Source organism: Lolium rigidum, chromosome 4 (assembly GCF_022539505.1).
Source record: "Lolium rigidum isolate FL_2022 chromosome 4, APGP_CSIRO_Lrig_0.1, whole genome shotgun sequence".
NCBI classification, from domain to species: domain Eukaryota; kingdom Viridiplantae; phylum Streptophyta; class Magnoliopsida; order Poales; family Poaceae; genus Lolium; species Lolium rigidum.
Genome location: NC_061511.1, coordinates 24,529,958 through 24,546,933, shown reverse-complemented (window position 1 = coordinate 24,546,933; position 16,976 = coordinate 24,529,958).

Sequence of the window (16,976 nt, the reverse complement as noted above, 5' to 3'; positions counted from 1 at the left end):
GTGTTAGTACTTGGTTTATGCTATGATCATGATCTCTTGTAGATTGCGAAGTTAACTATTGCTATGATAATATTGATGTGATCTATTCCTCCTACATATGCATGAAGGTGACAAGTAGTGCATGCTATGCTAGTACTTGGTTTAGTCTTTTGATCTATCTTACACTAAAGGTTACTAAAATATGAGCATTATTGTGGAGCTTGTTAACTCCGGCATTGAGGGTTCGTGTAATCCTACGCAATGTGTTCATCATCCAACAAGAGTGTAGAGTATGCATTTATCTCGTTACTGTTATGTGATCAATGTTGAGAGTGTCCACTAGTGAAAGTCTAATCCCTAAGCCTTGTTCCTAAATATCGCTATCGTGCTGCTTGTTTACTCGTTTTACTGCGTTACTACTGCTGCGTTACTATCGCTTGTTTACTCGTCCTGGGCAAAGCACTTTTCTCGGTGCCGTTGCTACTATTTATTCATACCACCTGTATTTCACTATCTCTTCGCCGAACTAGTGCACCTATTAGGTGTGTTGGGGACACAAGAGACTTCTTGCTTTGTGGTTGCGGGGTTGCATGAGAGGGATATCTTTGACCTCTTCCTCCCCGAGATCGATAAACCTTGGGTGATCCACTTAAGGGAAACTTGTCTGCTGTTCTACAAACCTCTCGCTCTTGGAGGCCCAACACCTGTCTACAAGAATAGAAGCACCCGTAGACATCAAGCACTTTTTCTGGCGCCGTTGCCGGGAGGCATAGCTCTACTCATAAGTTCACCTCGGGGAGTACACTCTACATCTCTCTCTGTTTTATTTTGTTTTGTTTTGCTTAGTTTACTTTTGTCTAGTTTATTTGTGCTTAGTTTATTTCTGTCTAGTATTAGTTTGCTTAGTTTACTTTTGCTTAGTTTATTTTTGTCTTGTTTTATTTGTCTCATATACCTAAAAATCCATAAAAATTTGAAAAACCAAAAAATTAAAAACTGCTGTTATGGGAGAACCAACAACCTACTTGGAGCTTATAGAATGTTATAATTGTTATAGAGAATCAAGAACTGGTAAAATAATGAGTGCTATGATAGAAAAATTGAATACAATTGCTAAAATCTTGCTTGAACGCCATGATATAAACTGTTGCTCTCAACAGGATACTAAACATCTTAAATTTCAATGTGGCTTTAGTGAGGAATTTTTAATTAAGAACTATAATCGGAATTGCTATATTCATTATGGGTTCGAAGAGGTAGAACAATTTGTCTTATTTATGGGAGCCTCCGAGATAGAATCCTTCATGGTTGAGAATTATGAAACTTGTGTTGTTTGTAAGGGCCTTAAAGATTATGTCTCTACTATCCTTAATTCTTGCATAGAATGCTACAGTAGGAATCCTTATATCCTTGATTATAAAGAGAGACACATTAATGCAAAAGAATGCACTCACAATTTGCAGGAACCGGTGGAAGAAGAAATTGATGAACCTGAAAGCTCATTGGATGAAAAAGAGGAGGAAATTGATGAACTTGAAAGCTCATTGGATGAAAAAGAAGAAGAGAGCGACGAACAAAAGGAGGAAGAATGGATTAGCTACCCATGTCAACGTTCTAATGAGAGTAACTCTTTATCTCTTACACTATTTGATTGTCCTCCATGCTTACCGGAAGAGGTTGAATGTTATGTTCCTGTGGATTCTCTTGAAATAGTACCTATGAGTAATATTTGTGAGAATTATTATGCTACTGTTATTTATGATAATCCATGCTACTTTGATAAATCTTATGATAATGCTTTGTTTGTGCCTGATGTCGAAATGCATGGTACTAAAGAATTTTGCTTGGCAAATGTCTATGATAAAGCTTTAGATGATGATCCTATGTTACTTGATAATATTAATTGTACTACTAATGAAAATGGGATTGGAGAGTTCTTGACTTATTCTATGAGTCCCATATCTATTGAGATTGATCAACTACCTTGTTATATTATTAATAAAAGTAAGTTTGAAAGTTTTAATTCCACTATTCTTGAACTTGATAAAAATTATGTGTTTGGAAATCATGAAAAGTATGCTGCATGTGATAGTTATATTGTTGAGTTTGTTCATGAAGCTACTGAAAATTATTATGAGAGAGGAAAATATGGTGGTGGAAATTTTCATACACCTCTCTATATGCTGAAATTTTTGAAGTTATCCTTGTTTTATCCTCTTATGCTTGTCACTTTGTTCTTCATGAATTTATTTGTGTACAAGATTCCTTTGCATAGGAAGCATGTTAGACTTAAATGTGTTATGGATTTGCCTCTTGATGCTCTCTTTTGCTTCCAATACTATTTCTTGCGAGTGCATCGTTAAAACTGCTGAGCCCATCTTAATGGCTATAAAGAAAGCAACTTCTTGGGAGATAACCCATGTGTTATTTTGCTACAGTACTTTGTTTTATATTTGTGTCTTGGAAGTTGTTTACTACTGTAGCAACCTCTCCTTATCTTAGTTTTGTGTTTTGTTGTGCCAAGTGAAGCCTCTAATCGAAGGTTGATACTAGATTTGGATTACTGCGCAGAAACAGATTTCTTTGCTGTCACGAATCTGGGTCTAATTCTCTGTAGGTAACTCAGAAAATTATGCCAATTTACGTGAGTGATCCTCAGATATGTACGCAACTTTCATTAGTTTTGAGTTTTCTGATTTGAGCAACGGAAGTATTTTATTAAAATTCGTCTTTACTGGCTGTTCTGTTTTGGCAGATTCTGTCTCTGTTTTTTTTTTGCATTGTCTCTTGTGGACTTTAAGCGAGGTTTTCTAGACGTAGAGGGCTGTAGCTAATGTTTTATTGAGTTCTTGCAATGTGCCACTACAGGACCAAGGTGGATTCAAATTTTTTGAGTACTAACCCCTCTAATGAAGTTTATAAGAAGTTTGGTGTGAAGGAAGTTTTCAAGGGTCAAGAGAGGAGGATGATATATGATCAAGAAGAGTGAAAAGTCTAAGCTTGGGGATGCCCCCGTGGTTCATCCCTGCATATTTCAAGAAGACTCAAGCATCTAAGCTTGGGGATGCCCAAGGCATCCCCTTCTTCATCAACTTATCAGGTTCCTCCCCTGAAACTATATTTTTATTCCGTCACATCTTATGTACTTTACTTGGAGCGTCTGTTTGTTTGCTTTTGTTTTTGTTTTTGTTTGAATAAATTGGATTACATCATGCTTGTGTGGGAGAGAGACACGCTCCGCTGGTTCGTATGAACACATGTGTTCTTAGCTCATAATATTCATGGTGAAGTTTCCTCTTCGTTAAATTGTTATATGGTTGGAATTGGAAAATGATACATGTAGTAATTGCTATAAATGTTTTGGGTAATGTGATACTTGGCAATTGTTGTGCTCATGTTTAAGCTCTTGCATCATATACTTTGCACCTATTAGTGAAGAATACATAGAGCATGCTAAAATTTGGTTTGCATAATTGGTCTCTCTAAAGTCTAGATAATTTCTAGTATTGAGTTTTGAACAACAAGGAAGACGGTGTAGAGTCTTATAATGTTTTCAATATGTCTTTTATGTGAGTTTTGCTGCACCAGTTCATCCTTGTGTTTGTTTCAAATAAGCCTTGCTAGCCTAAACCTTGTATCGAGAGGGAATACTTCTCATGCATCCAAAATACTTGAGCCAACCACTATGCCATTTGTGTCCACCATATCTACCTATACTACATGGTATTTTCCTGCCATTCCAAAGTAAATTGCTTGAGTGCTACCTTTAAACAATTCAAAATTTATTACCTCTTATTTGTGTCAATGTTTTATAGCTCATGAGGAAGTATGTGGTGTTTATCTTTCAATCTTGTTGGGCAACTTTCACCAATGGACTAGTGGCTTCATCCGCTTATCCAATAATTTTGCAAAAAGAGCTGGCAATGGGATTCCCAGTCCCAAATTAACAAACTAAAAATAGACACTCCTCCATGGTATGTGATTGTTGGACGGCACCCGAAGGATTCGGTTAGCCATGGCTTGTGTAAGCAAAGGTTGGGAGGAGTGTCATCATAATAAAACTAAAATAAAAAGGCACTCCTTCATGGTATGAGATTGTTGGCAGTGCACCCGAGGATTCGGTTAGCCATGGTTTGTGAAAGAAAGGTTGGAAGGAGTGCCACCCAAAAATAAAATAAAATGGGAGCCGCTCTTTGAAGGTTTGTCCGGCAAGGGGGTTAGAGTACCCGCTACCATTCGTTGACAACAACATACACCTCTCAAAACTTTATTTTTATGCTCTCTTTATGTTTTCAAAATCAAAGCTCTAGCACAAATATAGCAATCGATGCTTTCCTCTTTGAAGGACCACTCTTTTACTTTCATTGTTGAGTCAGTTCACCTATTTCTCTCCATCTCCAGAAGCAAACACTTGTGTGAACTGTGCATTGATTCTTACATATTTGCATATTGCATCTGTTATATTGCTTTGCATTGACAATTATCCATGAGATATACATGTTATAAGTTGAAAGCAACCGCTGAAACTTAATCTTCTTTTGTGTTGCTTCAATACCTTTACTTTGAATTATTGCTTTATGAGTTAACTCTTATGCAAGACTTATTGATGCTTGTCTTGAAGTGCTATTCATGAAAAGTCTTTGCTTTATGATTCAGCTTGTTTACCCATGTCATATCCATTGTTTTGATCCCTGCATTCACTACATATGCTGTACAAATAGTATGATCAAGTTTATGATGGCATGTCACTCCGTAAATTATCTTTGTTATCGTTTTACCTCGCTCGGGACGAGCGGAACTAAGCTTGGGGATGCCGATACGTCTCCAACGTATCGATAATTTCTTGTGTTCCATGCCACATTATTGATGTTATCTACATGTTTTATGCACACTTTATGTCATATTCGTGCATTTTCCGGAACTAACCTATTAACAAGATGCCGAAGTGCCGGCTCTCGTTTTCTCGCTGTTTTTGGTTTCGTAAATCCTAGTAACGAAATATTCTCGAATCGGACGAAATCAACGCCCGTGTTCCTATTTTACCCGGAAGCATCCGGAACACACGAGAACCGCCAGAGAAGAGGCACAGGGCCACCAAACCCTAGCCCGGCGCGGCCAAGGGGGGGGGCGCCCCCCTAGGGTGTGGACCCCCCTTCGACCTTCCTGCGCCGCCTCTCCGCCTATAAAAAGCCCCTGGATCAGAAAACCCGATACCAATTGGCGAAAAACCACGATACGGAAAACCTTCCAGAGCCGCCGCCATCGCGAAGCCAAGATCTGGGGGACAGGAGTCTCTGTTCCGGCACCCTGCCGGAGCGGGGAAGTGCCCCCGGAAGGCTTCTCCATCGACACCGCTGCCATCTCCACCGCCATCTTCATCACCGCTGCTGCTCCCATGAGGAGGGAGTAATCCACCCCCGAGGCTGAGGGCTCCGCTGTAGCTATGTGGTTCATCTCTCTCCCATGTACCTCAATACAATAATCTCATGAGCTGCTTTACATGATTGAGATTCATATGAGTTTTGTATCACCACTATTCTATGTGCTACTCTAGTGATGTTATTAAAGTAGTTTTATTCCTCCTGCACGTGTGCAAAGGTGACAGTGTGTGCACCGTGTTAGTACTTGGTTTATGCTATGATCATGATCTCTTGTAGATTTCGAAGTTAACTATTGCTATGATAATATTGATGTGATCTATTCCTCCTACATATGCATGAAGGTGACAGTGTGTGCATGCTATGCTAGTACTTGGTTTAGTCTTTTGATCTATCTTACACTAAAGGTTACTAAAATATGAGCATTATTGTGGAGCTTGTTAACTCCGGCATTGAGGGTTCGTGTAATCCTACGCAATGTGTTCATCATCCAACAAGAGTGTAGAGTATGCATTTATCCGTTCATTATGTGATCAATGTTGAGAGTGTCCACTAGTGAAAGTCTAATCCCTAAGCCTTGTTCCTAAATATCGCTATCGCTGCTTGTTTACTCGTTTTATCGCGTTACTACTGCTGCGTTACTACTGCTTGTTTACTCGTCCCGGGCAAAGCACTTTTCCGGTGCCGTTGCTACTATTTATTCATACCACCCGTATTTCACTATCTCTTCGCCGAACTAGTGCACCTATTAGGTGTGTTGGGGACACAAGAGACTTCTTGCTTTGTGGTTGCAGTGGTTGCATGAGAGGGATATCTTTGACCTCTTCCTCCCTGAGATCGATAAACCTTGGGTGATCCACTTAAGGGAAACTTGCTGCTGTTCTACAAACCTCTGCTCTTGGAGGCCCAACACTGTCTACAAGAATAGAAGCACCCGTAGACATCAGCATGCAACTAGACCTCCGGCCTCGAGGAGCTAGGAGTCGAAAATGGCTTGATCCCGAGATACGCCAAGATCTTCTTCGTGTTGGGCTTGGCTGCCTTGATCAGCGACCTCCATCTCGACTGCTCTATCTGATCGGTGTCGCCAACCTTCATCCAATCAAGCGTCCGTTGGCTGTCAGCAACTAGGGCAACGAGTATTCTCGACAGACAACCTTCATATTCTCCTCGACGCATCTTCAGTCCAAGGTCTTCCGACGAATTGAAAAGCTTGGCAAGGGCAAGGAAAGTCGAAGGTTCCTCTTTCTTCGGGAAGAAGTAGGGGAACAACGCCGACAAACCTGCACTGGCATTGGCCACGCCTTCACGAATTTCGCGCCCATGAAACTCCAGAAGAGAAAGTGCGTCAAGGAGAGGGTCATTGACGGGATTCTCCAGATCAAAATCTTGGTTTGTTTGAGCTGCCACACGAGACAAAACATTAGTCGAAAACCAAGAAACAGGAAGTACAATAAAATAGAAGGGATTGATGATATTACTCAGCGTACGTCGACTTTGCGACTTCAAACGCTTGATGATCCCTTGCTCACGTGCAGCTTGTGCAGCTTTCTGCTCGTCTAAAGCGGATTCAGCATCTTTGAGCCTTTTCTCAGGTTCCTCGACACTAGCAGCCTTTGCTTTGGCATCATCGGCCTCAGCTTTAGCTTTGCTAGCGGCAAGTTCGGCTTTCTCGCGAGCCGCCTCACCGTGCTCTAGTTTGTGAGCAAGTGCGTCGGCACGCTTGTTGGCCTCTCGCAAGTTTCTCTATCAAGATAAAAAAGGGGAAAGAAAGATCAAAAAATCGCGACAAACAAAAAGGAGCAAAATTCAGGAAGAACAAGTAAATATAAAAGTTATTACCTTCGACTCCGTTGGCATACTCGCGGTACCCAATAAATTGGGACCCGATGCGGATAAGATCCTTGATCATAGGCTGTCAAAGAAGAAGAACGAAGGGGAAAACATCGGCATTAAAAAAAAAGTAAGGGCCTAAAAAAGCAAAATAGAAGAAATATAGACATCGACAAACTTACATCATCCAAGAGTTGCGACGAAGAGCTGCTCAATTGAGGGGGAGGCTCAATGATCATTTCAACCCTTGCCCTTTTTGGTGAAGGGACAAGGGGGCTTGAAGGAGGAGTAGATGTATCAACATTTTGTTGAGGAGGCGACGATTCTTCTCCTTCAACGGGTTTCTCCGAAATAACTAAAGTATGTGACGTGCTCGTTCGAGGAGCTACGTCACGAGTTGGTACTTCTTCCTCGTCATCACCGCGAGTGAGGATCAAATAGCATAAAAAGCAAGACAAGGAAAAACTTCGACTACGAAATAAGGGGAAGTCAAGGAAAACTTACGAGCCGACGAGGGATTCAATATAAGGATCATAAGCTGCCTTCGGATGAGAAGGAACAACTTCTTCGGCTTTGGATGTGCCGGAATCTTCGGCATTACTCCTCTTCCTTTTCTTCTGTGGAGAAACGGCGGGAGGAGGAGATTGGACCGACGTAGTGTCTTCGGAAGATCCCGCAGATTTTCGAGAATCCACGGGATCATTCACAAAGGATGGAGTTTCTTGATTGTCATCAGTGACAATGCCCATTTCTTCGACTTCTCCATCCCCAGGAAGAGGAGGAAGGGAAGCCATAGTAGGATGATTCTGCAGAAAAATAGCGGCAAAAGGAAAAATAGAGAAATATCAATACAATGAGATGCAGAGAAAATTCAGAACAAAATAAAAATTCGAGAAGACAAAATACCTCGGGGAGTGGATTGGTGGAGCTGTATGGCTCCACGCGACAAGAGGAAGGAATAGGATCCCTCTTGCTCAGCGAGGTGATTCTTCGAATAAGCTTCTCCAAGTCCTTCACAGAAAGATCACTGGAGAGCCTATTGGCGTCATTGGCACCAGAATACGTCCAAAGGGGATTTTTGCGAGCCGGAAGAGGCTGCACTCTAATCCTAAGAAAATAGGCAGTGATTTGGACACCGGATAACTCTCCGCCTCGAGTATTTTGGAGCTGATGAATACGAGACATAAGAGCTTCTGTCGCCTTCTTCTCTTCTTCGGAAGCTTCAGCGTCCCAGGAGTAGCGGCGTTGAATTTTTGCGTTTCCGTCAAAAGGAACTATGTTGTGTTCCACGGAATTGGCGCTTTCTTCGTGTATATAGAGCCACCTTTTGCGCCATCCTTGGACAGAGTCGGGAAATTTGACGTCGAAATAATCGACATCGGTTCGGACACGGATAACTACACCACCTATGTTGTAGGTGGCGTTGTGAGCGCCATTGCGGCGAAGGCAGAAAATGCGCTTCCAAAGAGCCCAATTAGGAGCGACTCCAAGAAAGCATTCGCAAAGCGTGATAAAAATAGAAATGTGAAGGATGGAATTGGGGGTCAGCTGGTGCAGCTGAATCCCATAGACAAAGAGAAGACCGCGGAGGAAATCGTGGATTGGGGTAGAAAGGCCGCGGATGAGATGATCAACAAAACTAACCCGATACTCCATCGGAGGCTTGGGGTAGCTTTCTTCGCTGGGAAAGCGGATGGCGTCTTCCTTCTTCATCGAGGCCAAGCCTCTTCAAGCATATTGACATCTTGGTTGGAGATTTTGGATCTCTCCCACTCAAGATCCTCGGCGGCCATCTTGGATTCCGGAGTGCTCGTGGCGGATGAGTCGCGTGCGCGGTGGCATCAAAGGCACTCGAAGAAGCAATGTTCGTGTGCGCAGAAGATCGAAAGAGATGGGCGCGGGGAGTTTTCGCGAGAGGGGAGCGGATGTGCGGCGCAAGCGAAGGAGTGGACGGAGGTTGAAGAAAGGTTTATATAGGCTTCGGGAGAAGTAATGAACCGTCGGATGAAGAAATCGTGTGGTGAAAAGAGATCCAGGTAGATAAGAGGGTAAAAAGGTATTTTTATGGAGATAGAATGGAACAGGCGTTACTGAACGTGCGCCAGAAAAAGCGGAGGACGTGTGTCCCCCACTTGCACGACGTGTCAACGTGGTGGGAACAATGGACCCACAAGGCAGAAAATTTTTGACTATTAACAGAGCTGAAGAGAATTTGACAAAGTAAAATATGTCGACAAGAAAAATAAAAGGAGAATGGCGACAGGAGAAGTTATTTGAATACTTCGGGAGCCTTTGGTCAGAAACAAGTTTTTGCCCAAATGCTCGGGGGCTACTTCGATAAAAATAAAATTTCGACTATGGCAAATATAGAAATTGTGGGAGCCTACAACCAAGCACAAGTTCTTGGCTGTAGCCTCGGGGGCTACTCCCATCGGGAGCGCTGTTCGCGCACCCGAGAGATAAAAAAAAAAAAGAGAGAGAAAGAATATCGGGAGATAATGGCAATATAGCGACAAGGTGGACTAAAATGTTGAGCCTACAACCAAGCACAAGTTCTTGGCTGTAGCCTCGGGGGCTACTCCCATCGGGAACGCTGTTCGCGTGCCCGATGAAATATAAAAAGGAAAAAGAAAGAAAGATAGAAAAGCAAGAGAGTATATTTCGAGTTATAATTAACTCTACATATACTCCCATCGGGAGATTAATATAAGTCATATTTGACTCGATAAAATGTGCCATTCCAACAGCCGGAAAAGCACTCGACAATATATTCTCGAACGCCAATGTTGCGATCAATTTCTGAATGCCGCAAATTTGCGAAGGTAAGACCCCGGATCCATTCTCGCTGGGCGTGGCATCGCCGAAGACTGCGCTCTGCTACTTTTATCCGTATCAACAGATACGAAGAAAAATCCTAACGGACGCGTTAGGTACTCGATAAATTTGACTGGGACTCGACATAATGGTAAGACCTTAAGCGGCACCTGTCGAAGTTTGCACCAGTATCCCGAGATCATGTCCAGGGACGTGATCTTGAAGTAGGTTTTTGCGGATTGCCACTAGAGCAGTTAACTAGTACCGGATCCGTCAGATGAACTAGCCCCAACTACCAATATCCCTGTACAATATAGAAATTTATATAAAGAAATATAGAAAAGTTTAAATTGTTGAATAAGAATAAGCGATGGAGATTTTCCCCGATTCTACGATTCAAGCAAAATCTCGGGGCTATCGACATAGGCATCCCAAATGGGCCTGCCAAAGATAGTACCCGGGGTTTAACGAAGGCCTACTACCCGAAGAATAAGAAGGTTCGAGAGCCCAAGATATATTAAGGAAAGTAGAATTGTAATAGGAAGTGTTGTTTGTAATCTGGCGGGATGAGGTAGAAACCGTCCCGAACTCTGTAACTTGTACAAAACGAAACCCTCGGCTCCACCTCTTATATAAAGGAGGAGTTGAGGGACGAGGAGATCATCGAATCATTGTCTGCAAACCCTAGTTTTCATAATCGTCGAGTACTTTTCGGCTGAAACCTTCGAGATCTACTTGCCCTCTACTTCTAACTAAACCCTAGCCTATAATCCATAGGCATTGACAAGTTAATCCCTTGTCACCTAGTAAGCCTCTCGTTTAACTAGCTTGTTGATTACTAGATTATCGTAGTTTCCTCATCATGAACCTTGGATGTTATTAATAACATGATCATATCATTAGGTGAATGATGCGATGGACACACACCCATAGTAAGCATAGCATAATATCAAGTCATTAAGTTCGTCTTGGTATAAACTTTCGATACATAGTAACCTAATCCTTCGACCATGAGATCGTGTTAATCACTTACACCAGATGGATGCTTTGATACATCAAACACCACTTCGTAAATGGGTGGTTATAAAGATGGCATTACGTATTTTGAAAGTATAAATTGAAGCGCATGGATCAAGATTGGGATTTGTCCATCCTGATGACGGATATATATACTCTGGGCCCTCTCGGTGGAATGACATCCAATTAGCTTACAAGCATGTGACTAGGTCATAAGGGAGGACATATCACGATACGAGTAAAGAGTACTTATCGATAACGAGGTTGAACTAGGTATAGAGATACCGATGATTGAACCTCAGATAAGTAAAGTATCGCGCGACGAAGAGAATCGGTATCGTATGTTAATGGTTCATTCGATCATGAAGTCATCGTTGAATATGTGGGAGGCATTATGGATCTCCGGGTCCCGCTATTGGTTAATGATCGGAGAGGTGTCTCGATCATGTCTGCATAGTTCACGAACCGTAGGGTGACACACTTAAGGTTCGATGTTGTATAGTAGATATGGAATATGAGATGGATACCGAATATTGTTCGGAGTCTCGGATGGGATCCAGGATATCCCGAGGAGGCATGGAATGGTCCGGAGAATAAGATTCATATAAGGAAAGTCATTGTCGAGTGTTGTGGGTATACTTCATGGGTGTACCATCGACAGTGCCTAGATCCGGCAAGCCCGGGTGGCCCACAGATGGTGATGTGGCATGTGGCCCATCGGCGGCCCAGTTGGTGTTGGTCATGAAGGATGAAGTCCAGCCTAGGATCAGGGAGCCGGATGCGAACCGACCTACGAAGGAGGCCGGATCCGTGGAGGCCCATGAGGAACCCGGATCCAGTACGACATAGATGGAAGGCGGACCCTTGACGTACACGGCAAGACTTTGTACCGTAGTTAGGCAACCTGTAATCCGGCTAGGACTCTCCATGTAAACCCGAGATCCGTGCGATTTTATAAGCCGGATCCTGGGAGCCTTAGAGGCACAACCACAACTCATTGTAACAACGCGAAAGCGCCCATATAATTCCAGACAAGCAGCAGTAGGCCCTGTCTTCGAGCAGGTGTTCCGAAGCTGGGTAAATCGCGTACCACCGTCCCGAGGACTCTCCGCCCTATGGCCCCTACTTCTTCTCCCCCTCGTGAGGATCCCTCCTCCGGGGTACCGTCGAATAGGCAACGACAGTTGGCGCCCACCGTGGAGCCAGCGGCGTCAAGAGGCCGAAACCGGGAGGCTTCCGCCATGGGAAGCTGATACGTCTCCGACGTATCGATAATTTCTTGTGTTCCATGCCACATTATTGATGATATCTACATGTTTTATGCATACTTTATGTCATATTTATGCATTTTCCGGCACTAACTATTAACGAGATGCCAAAGAGCCGCTTGTCATAGTCGCTGTTTTTGGTTTCGTAAATCCTAGTAAGGAAATATTCTCGGAATTGGACGAAATCAACGCCCAGGGGCCTATTTTGCGACGAAGCTTCCAGAAGACCGAAGAGAAGACGAAGTGGGGCCACGGGGCACCGCCACACTAGGGCAGCGCGGCCCAGGGGGGCCCGCGCGGCCCTAGCGTGTGGGGCCCCCGTGACGCCCCCTGACCTGCCCTTCCGCCTACATATAGTCTTCGTCGCGAAACCCCTAGCACCGAGAGCCACGATACGGAAAACCTTCCAGAGACGCCGCCGCAGCCAATCCCATCTCGGGGGATTCAGGAGATCGCCTCCGGCACCCTGCCGGAGAGGGGTATCATCTCCCGGAGGACTCTTCAACGCCATGGTCGCCTCCGGAGTGATGAGTGAGTAGTTCACCCCTGGACTATGGGTCCATAGCAGTAGCTAGATGGTCGTCTTCTCCTTATGTGCTTCATTGTCAGATCTTGTGAGCTGCCTAACATGATCAAGATCATCTATCTGTAATGCTATATGTTGTGTTTGTTGGGATCCGATGGATAGAGAATATTATGTTATGTCTATTATCAATCTATTACCTATGTGTTGTTTATGATCTTGCATGCTCTCCGTTAATAGTAGAGGCTCTGGCCAATTTTTTACTCTTAACTCCAAGAGGGAGTATTTATGCTCGATAGTGGGTTCATGCCTCCATTAAATCTGGGACAGTGACAGAAAGTTCTAAGGTTGTGGATGTGTCTGTTGCCACTAGGGATAAAACATTGATGCTATGTCCGAGGATGTAGTTATTGATTACATTACGCACCATACTTAATGCAATTGTCCGTTGTTTGCAACTTAATACCGGAAGGGGTTCGGATGATAACCCGAAGGTGGACTTTTTAGGCATAGATGCATGCTGGATAGCGGTCTATGTACTTTGTCGTAATGCCCAATTAAATCTCACTATACTCATCATATCATGTATGTGCATGGTCATGCCATCTCTATTTGTCAATTGCCCAACCGTAATTTGTTCACCCAACATGCTATTTATCTTATGGGAGAGACACCTCTAGTGAACTCGTGGACCCCGGTCCATTCTTTTACATCGAATACAATCTACTCGCAATACTTGTTCTACTCGTTTTCTCGCAAACAATCATCATCCACACTATGCATCTAATCCTTTGTTACAGCAAGCAGGTGAGATTGACAACCTCAACCGTTTCGTTGGGGCAAAGTACTTTGGTTGTGTTGTGCAGGTTCCACGTTGGCGCCGGAATCCCTGGTGTTGCGCCGCACTACACTCCGCCGCCATCAACCTTCGACGTGCTTCTTGGCTCCTACTGGTTCGATAACCTTGGTTTCTTACTGAGGGAAAACTTGCTGTTGTGCGCATCACACCTTCCTCTTGGGGTTCCCAACGGACGTGTCATCTACGCGCATCAAGACTGTTTTCTGGCGCCGTTGCCGGGGACCTGAAGAAAAGTTACTCCACAAAGATTTCTAACTCCCACGTCAACTGCACGCCAGCAACTGTTTTCTGGCGCCGTTGCCGGGGAGATCAAGACACGCTGCAAGGGGAGTCTCCACAATCCAATCTCTTTACTTTGTTTTTGTCTTGCTTTATTTTATTTACTTTCTTGTTTGCTGCATTATATCAAAACACAAAAAAATTGTTGCTAGTTTTACTTTATTTACTGTCTTGATCTCCATATCAAAAACACAAAAAAATTAGTTACTTTCATTTATTTTATCTAGTTTGCTTTATTTACTACTGCTAAAATGAGTAATCCTGAAGTTGAAGTTCGTTCGTTTAAGCAACAAGGGGGAGAATGTTTAAAAGATGCTTGGTATAGAATTAGTGATGCCCATAATAGGTGCACTAAGAAACACTCCACCACTATCCTACTCAGGAATTTTTATGTTGGTATCTCTAGCTGGAATAGGTATGTTCTTGATTGTCTCGCGGGAGGTAACTTCCTAGGCGCTCTCGCTTTAGAAGCTAGTTGCATTATTGAGAGTTTATTTGGAATACCACCTGTTAATGAAGTTAAAATTGAAACCTCTCTTGAAGATGTCATGAAAAAGTTGGAAACCATAGAGCAAAACCTTCCAAGTATTGATACTACTTTGGGAGCATTACTTGATAGCACCGATAAACTTGATAAATCTCTAGGTGGAATTAATGAGAGAATCGCCATCTTAGAATCTTGTGCTATTCATGATAATCAAACCCAAAGGATTAGTGAACTTGAAGAGGTTATGGGAACATTGGGTTCAACCTTTTCATCTATAAAGTTTAGAGAGAAAGCTTATGTGGGAAAGGAGCAAAGGTTCATGTATATCTCTAAGGGGCCTAAACCAAAAAGCTATTATAGGCCTAAAATTGATAAAGCTCTTAAAACCACTATAGATAAGGGAGCATCTAAGATACCCAATGGGATAAATTGTGAAAATAATGTTCATACTGCATCTCTTGATAACACTTGATATACACTTTCTGCGCCTAGCTGAAAGGCGTTAAAGAAAATCGCTTATGGGAGACAACCCATGTTTTTACTACAGTACTTTTATTTTATATTTGAGTCTTGGAAGTTGTTACTACTGTAGCAACCTCTCCTTATCTTAGTTTTGTGCATTGTTGTGCCAAGTAAAGTCTTTGATAGTAAGGTTCATACTAGATTTGGATTGCTGCGCAGAAACAGATTTCTTTGCTGTCACGAATCTGGGCCTAAATCTCTGTAGGTAACTCAGAAAATTATGCCAATTTACGTGAGTGATCCTCAGATATGTACGCAACTTTCATTCAATTTGTGTATTTTCATCTGAGCAAGTCTGGTGCCTCAATAAAATTCGTCTTTACGAACTGTTCTGTTTTGACAGATTTTTTCTTTTATTTCGCATTGCCTGTTTTGCTATGCTTGGTGGATTTTTCTATTCCATTGACTTTCAGTAGCTTTGAGCAATATCCAGAAGTGTTAAGAATGATTATGTCACCTCTGAACATGTAAATTTTAATTGTGCACTAACCCTCTAATGAGTTGTTTTGAGTTTGGTGTGGAGGAAGTTTTCAAGGATCAAGAGAGGAGGATGATACAATATGATCAAGGAGAGTGAAAGCTCTAAGCTTGGGGATGCCCCGGTGGTTCACCCCTGCATATTTTAAGAAGACTCAAGCGTCTAAGCTTGGGGATGCCCAAGGCATCCCCTTCTTCATCGACAACATTATCGGGTTCCTCCCCTGAAACTATATTTTTATTCCATCACATCTTATGTGCTTTGCTTGGAGCGTCGGTTTGTTTTTGTTTTTGTTTTTGTTTGAATAAAATGGATCCTAGCATTCATTGTGTGGGAGAGAGACACGCTCCGCTGTTGCATATGGACAAATATGTCCTTAGGCTTTACTCATAGTATTCATGGCGAAGGTTGAATCTTCTTCGTTAAATTGTTATATGGTTGGAATCGGGAAATGCTACATGTAGTAATTCTAAAATGTCTTGAATAATTTGATACTTGGCAATTGTTGTGCTCATGTTTAAGCTCTTGCATCATATACTTTGCACCCATTAATGAAGAAACACCTAGAGCTTGCTAAATTTGGTTTGCATATTTGGTCTCTCTAAAATCTAGATAATAACTAGTATTGAGTTTTGAACAACAAGGAAGACGGTGTAGAGTCTTATAATGTTTACAATATGTCTTTTAATTATGTGAGTTTTGCTGCACCGGTTCATCCTTGTGTTTGTTTCAAATAACCTTGCTAGCCTAAACCTTGTATCGAGAGGGAATACTTCTCATGCATCCAAAATCCTTGAGCCAACCACTATGCCATTTGTGTCCACCATACCTACCTACTACATGGTATTTCTCCGCCATTCCAAAGTAAATTGCTTGAGTGCTATCTTTAAAATATCCATTCTTTACCTTTGCAATATATAGCTCATGGGACAAATAGCTTAAAAACTATTGTGGTATTGAATATGTACTTATCCACTTTATCTCTTATTAAGTTGCTTGTTGAGCGGTAACCATGTTTCTGGTTACGCCATCAACTTTATCTTTGTTGAATATCATGTGAGTTGCTATGCATGTCCGTCTTGTCTGAAGTAAGGGAGATTTACCACTCATTTAATGGTTAGAGCATGCATAATGTTAGAGAAGAACATTGGGCCGCTAACTAAAGCCATGAATCATGGTGGAAGTTTCAGTTTTGGACATATATCCTCAATCTCATATGAGAACATTAATTGTTGCTACATGCTTATGCATTAAAGAGGAGTCCATTATCTCGTTGTCTATGTTGTCCCGGTATGGATGTCTAAGTTGAGAATAATCAAAAGCGAGAAATCCAATGCGAGCTTTCTCCTTAGACCTTTGTACAGTGCGGCATGGAGGTACCCCTTTGTGACACTTGGTTAAAACATGTGTATTGCGATGATAATCCCGGTAATCCAAGCTAATTAGGACAAGGTGCGGGCACTATTAGTATACTATGCATGAGGCTTGCAACTTGTAAGATATAATTTACATAACACATATGCTTTATTACTACCGTTG